The sequence below is a fragment of the Balearica regulorum genome, unplaced genomic scaffold, assembly GCF_011004875.1.
Source record: "Balearica regulorum gibbericeps isolate bBalReg1 unplaced genomic scaffold, bBalReg1.pri scaffold_100_arrow_ctg1, whole genome shotgun sequence".
Lineage (NCBI taxonomy): Eukaryota > Metazoa > Chordata > Aves > Gruiformes > Gruidae > Balearica > Balearica regulorum.
In genome coordinates this window covers 41,913-47,912 of record NW_022679032.1, presented here as the reverse complement: position 1 = coordinate 47,912, position 6,000 = coordinate 41,913, and the positions used below count along the sequence as shown (strand labels likewise).

Sequence of the window (6,000 nt, the reverse complement as noted above, 5' to 3'; positions counted from 1 at the left end):
CAGGCCCTGCACTGCTCTGGGGCCGCCTCCCAGCTCAGGGCCCCCTCCTCTTACTTCCGCTTCTGCACCAGCCAATCAGTGCACCTAAGGCGGGAGCACGGCAGCCAATGGCGGTGCGTGGGGGGTGGGATGAGCGTTGCCAAGGGGATGGCACTCCAGCCTCTGGGCGGGCTCGCCGTGGCAACGGGTGACCATGGCAACGGCAGCGGGCACCCCCCGGGTCCTCCTGCCCGCCCGCAGGACCCTCCCCTCCTTTTTGCGGGACATCCACCACGCCCCCCCCCCCAAGTGTCCCCAAGTGCCACCCCCGACAGGACACAGTGCCACTGCCTATGTCACCTCCATGAGCTGTAATGGGCCAAAACGGTGCGAAAAAGGGGCAAAACTGTAAAAAAAGAAAGAAAAAAAAGTGTTGGGACACTGGGAGGTGAAGAACCAGTAACTGACTGGGACAAAGTGGGATGGCACTGCCACCTGGATGGGGACATGGCGTGGTGTGGGGGTCCCACCAGGGCAGGACTGGGCCATGCTGGGATGGCACTCTCAACCATGTGGTGACATGAGCTCCCATCAGAGCCAGACTTGGCCAAACTGGGATGGTGCCGTCATCTACGGGGGGACACAGGGAGACATGGGGTCCCACCAGGGCCAAACCTGGGGCTGCGCCCTTGGCTAGACACCTAAAGTCCGAGCATGGCTTACTGTCACTCTCGCTCGTCCAGCCTCCAAACTGTCAGCGTCCAGCCCCTGCTCCCAGGACAAAGGTGCCAGCCCCAAAAGGGCTGCCTGGCCTCAAACCTCCCTCAGCGGCCCTCGCACGGCCCCACTCACATTGGGGCTGCGGGCTCGTCTGGACCCCGAAAGGGGCCAAACTGTGCCTTATGTCTCACCCGCTGTCTACCAGAGGCCACCTTCAAAAGAGGGCAGGGGGAGCAGAAGGATGGCCCACAACCCCCCAGGTCAGTGCAGCAGGGGGATCTCGTCCCCAGCCCCGGCCATCCTCCACCCATTACCTACAGGGATGTGGCATCACCGGGAGTGGCTCCAACCTTCGGTACCGGCTCCGACCAGCGGGGCTGCCTGGCCTCTGCTTTGTTCTTGGTTCCCACAGCCCCAGCCCCTCGGTTCTTGTGTGTCCCTCACCCCTTCCTGCGCCCTGCCAGGCTTGGCCACCCCCAGCCCCTGCTCCCAGCACCCTCCCATCCCATCCCATCCCATCCCATCCATCCCATCCCATCCCATCCCACCTATCCCATCCCACAGTCCCCACTGCAGCACCAAACCCCACAGCAGCAGCAGCCACAGCCATCAATATTGCTAAATATCCCCCTGAAAGAGCCCCAGGTTGGGAAATTCTTTCTCCACTCAGAAGGTTCCTCTGCTGCTGCACCTAAAGCCACTCGGTTACCAAGATGCTTTCGCACACTCAGCCCCATCCCCAAAAGCAGCAACGAGCCGCAGCCGCCTGTCCCGAGTGCCCAGCGAGGAAGGGGATTAGGGAAAGACAAATCAGTCTTGCTCCCAACAGGATTGTGTGGTGGAGAAGGATGCTGAGAGAGCAGGGGCATCCTGGGGACAGGGGGTGCTGGCAAAGTTTGGGGGTGCCCAGAAGGAAGAGAAGGGGGTGCCTGAGTTGTGAGTGCCCCCCGCCTCCGACCCCCACTCCCCGTGCTCATCCTGCAGGGAGCTGCCCCCAGGCTCCTGCTCCAAGCACTGCTCCGACTGCGCTGGCTGCAAATGGCCTTCCCGGGCAGGCAGGAATCAGGACAAAAAGCCCCCAGGAACCAGCACGGCCAGACTCCATGGTCACCCCCAAAGCTTTCTTGAAGGCCATGGTGCTGTGCCTGGGCAGGGTGGGCTTGGGCAGGACAGAGAGGGACATGTGCTGCTGCGGGATGGGGGAGAGGAGAGCGGGCAGTGTCTGCAGCAGGGCAGGGGCTCTGCTCTGGACTTCTTCATGGCCACAGGCGCTTTGGGGTGTCCTGCTCCCACGTGGACTTGTAACCGTAGGATAGGGGCTGTGAAACTGAAACTATAGAATCAGGTTGAGATAATTAGTTTGTAACCAAGGTAATAGGTAATGAAGCTAACTGACCATGGCAAGGTACACTGCTGCTGCGTTCCATGTACAGTCCCTACCAAACTGAACAATAGGTTTGGAGATCTTAATCTTATGAAGTCGTTATGGACAGGTGCACCCACAGCAAGGGTACTGCGCATGCCCGCAAGAGGGTCACCCAGCGGACATGGGTGCAAGACCACTGACGACCACCAGAGACCCCTTGAGGACCACTGACTCCAATCACTGAGCATGTGTGACGGGGAGGAGAATATGGAAATGGATTCTAAGAAATGATTCTCATAGGACTGCCTTTTCTGAGAAAAACGAGGAATATGTATGTTTTCATCCTACATAACCTGTGTGTTGGTGATCACCTGGCATGCATGTTAGGTGGAGCTATCCCCCGTGCATCCAGCGCTGCAATAAAGAATGCCTGCCTTTTAACACTACATTGGTGTTCCAAGGTTGATTCCCGGATTTCGGTGACAGTTTTTGGTGACCCAGATGGGACTCTGCTTTTGAACCTCGACGGATCCGTGGGATCGCAGGACCTCCAGCCGGCACTGGGGAATTCTCCGGGAGAACCTCCGATCCCTGGACTGAAGAGCTTTGAGCAAGACCCCTGGGAGAGGTAAAGGCATTCTTATTTGACTTAAATAGTTAGTTTTTTGAATATTTGCTCTTACCATCGTGGCAGGACAGGCCCGCACCAAGAGCACAAGTTGAAGGCCTTATTCAAGGAGCCCTGTGGCTCTCACCACCGTGGCAGGACAGGCCCGCACCAAGAGCACGGTGCTCGTAAGGCGCGGTGAAAGCTGTGCAGAGTTGGGCTAGGGAGACGTCTCAGGTAAAAGTCTCTGCTAGGCAAAAGCCTGTGGAGCAGGGCCCACAGGGGAGGGGAAGCCTCCAAGGTTGAGATTTCTCTCACCACCGTGGCGGGACAGGCCCGCACCGAGAGAAATCCCCGAGGGAGCTCCAACGCGAGTTGGGGTCCCTCTGACTAGTGCTTGTGATAGTGCACAATCCCAACCACTAAGTCCCTGGGAGATGGGTACTTTTCCGAGTAAGAAACCAATCCCGCGAAAAACACCACTGGGATGTATTTTGGAACATTGGAAAGATCTGGGAAGAATTGATCCTTTGACTCGGAAAGAATAGATTGAATATTGTAATCACTGGTGGCCACTGTGTACTTTAGAGATGGGGAAAAGTGGCTGGAAAATGGGACATTGCAGTATAACACAATTTTGCAATTGGTGCTATTTTGTAAGAGGGAAGGTAAACGGAATGAAATGGCATATGTGGATTTGTTTTTCACACTGCAAAATCATCCGGAATGGCAAAGGCAATGTGAATTGGTTTCACCTAGTTCTGCGGTAATGGCATTAAATGGGCAGGAACCTGATAAAAATTTGAAAAAAGTTTGCTCAGCTTGTGATATTGGTAAACGGTGTTTTACATGTGAATTTGAAGACGATGATGTTGAATTATTGGTTGCACCTTGTAGAAGGCTAGGAAATGATCAGGGGGATCAAAATCTGGAGGTTAATAATGCTTCCACCCCTCCTGTGGAAGGGGAGGCAGAAGGATTCAGCCCGGTTGCTGGGAGGACAAGGGGAAGAGGGGGAGGAGACAGATTAACTCCCCTCCAGGCCCCTCTTTGACAGGCAGTTGGCAATGAGGGTCCGGTAATGGTAAAAGTTCCCTTCTCAATAATTGATTTAAGAGCATGGAAAGAAACTGCGGGCACTTATCGGGATGATCCCGAAAGGGTTGCCAAAGTAGTAGAAACAATGATCAGAACCCAAAACCCCGATTGGGAGGATTTGCAAGTAATATTGGATACTTTGTTGGAAGACACTGAAAAGAAAATGGTATTAAATACGGCCAGAAAACAAGTGGAAGGAGCTCATGCAAATGGGATTATACAAGGGACAGTGGACCAGAATTTTCCATCCACAAATCCTGAGTGGGACCCTAATCAGCCGGGACCCAGAGGGATGCTGACTAGATCTCAGAAGTGGATTTTATTTGGTGCTAGACATGCAATGCCAAAGGCAATTAATGGGTCTAAACTTGATGAAGTGAGACAAGAATGAAATGAGTCCCCTTCAGCCTTTATGGAAAGACTGAAGGTGACTGCTAGAAACTACAGTAATTTGGACCCAGAAAAACCGGAGGAAGCTATACAATTGGCCTCTATATTTATGGGACAATCAGCCCCAGACATCAGGAAAAAGCTCCAAAAATTGGAAGGGGCTAAGTCCAGAGACTTACGTAAAATGCTTGCAATAGCCTGGGCATTGGAGAAGAGACTGCCCTAAAGCTGGAAGATTAGGTCCAACACTCCAGGCTGTTAAATTGATGACTTTGGATAATGAATCATGAAGGGGACCGGGGGAATCAACCCTAGCTGAGGCCCTGGTTACATTAAAGCTAGGGAATGAAGAAACGGAGTTTTTAGTAGATACGGGGGCTACATATTCGGTATTGAATACGTGTAAAGCGAAACTCAACCATAAATCAGCAGAGGGTGTTGGTGCGACAGGGCGAAAAGAGAACTAGCCTTTCTTGAAACTGTTAAAAATTGAAGCTGGGAAAACAGCGGGTCAATTTTTGTACATGCCCGAATGTCCGTTGCCCTTATTGGGACGAGATTTATTAAGCAAATTAGATGCACAAATTATTTTTAAAGATGGAGAAATCAGGTTACTAATACCAGAATTGAAAGCCATAGAGGCGAGAGTGTTTATGCTACAGGAGTCCTCCAAGGAGGAACAGATTCCAGAAGTGGTGGACAATGCAGTAACCCCTTTGGTATGGGCAAGTGAAGTTCCGGCACGATCCAAACTGGCAGAACCGGCAAAGGTGACTTTAAAACCTGGGGCCAAGCCGGTAAGACAAAAACAGTATCCTATTAAGTGGGAGGCTCGAAAGGGATGAGAGGAATTAACCATAAAAGTTTTAGAATATGGGCTGTTAGTAGAATGTGAATCAGAATACAATACCCCTATATTACCAGTAAGGAAATCAGGAGGTAAGGAATACTGATTAGTTCAGGATTTAAGGGCCGTAGATCAAATAGTTCAAGATATACACCCAGTAGTGGCCAATCCATACACTTTACTGACCTCTTTGAAGGAGGAACATAAATGGTTTACTGTACTGGATTTAAAGGAGGCCTACTTCTGCATACCTCTGGATACAAAAAGTCAAAGCATATTTGCTTTTGAATGGGAAAGTCCTGCTACCGGACGAAAAACGTAACTAACATGGACTGTGCTTCCACAGGGATTTAAAAATAGCCCTACAATATTTGGAAATCAATTGGCAAAAGAGTTAGAAATGTGGAAGAAACAGAATCAAGGAGAAGGGATATTATTACAGTATGTGGATGACATCCTGATAGCAGCAGGAAGCAAAGAAACATGTTTTAAAATGACCATCAGTTTATTGCATTTCCTGGGCCAAGGAGGATATAGAGTTTCTAGAAACAAGGCCCAGATGGGGAAAGAAGCAGTGATTTATTTGGGATTTGAGACATCTCAAGGACAGAGACAATTGGGAAGCGAAAGAAAAGAAGCCATTTGTCAGATCCCCGAACCTAGCAGTCCAAAGGAACTGAGAGCCTTTCTGGGAATAATTGGGTGGTGTTGACTCTGGATTCTAAATTATGGACTGTATGTGAAACCCCTATATGAAGCCCTGAAGGAATCCAAAGACCGATACTTGATTTGGACACCTGAATGCCACTAATCATTTAAAGAACTCAAAAAGGCATTAATGATGGCCCCTGATCTAACCAGACCTTTTGAGCTGTTTGTGCACGAAAGGCAACATCTGGCCCTTGGAGTGCTGGCGCAACGGCTGGGATCCTGGAAGCGGCCGGTGGGGTGCTTCTCCAAACAACTTGACACCGTGAGTTAAGGATGGCCGAG

General features: G+C 51.2%; 1 long non-coding RNA gene across 1 annotated transcript; it reads right to left on the bottom strand.

The window, feature by feature from the left end:
- Positions 1-299: 299 nt before the first annotated feature.
- Positions 300-2,095, bottom strand: LOC142599736 (uncharacterized). Its single transcript, XR_012833245.1, has 3 exons — positions 1,993-2,095; positions 1,284-1,704; positions 300-609 (listed from the first exon to the last, which is right to left on the bottom strand). It is a non-coding gene; the product is annotated as an uncharacterized LOC142599736 (long non-coding RNA).
- Between the last annotated feature and the right edge of the window lie 3,905 nt (positions 2,096-6,000).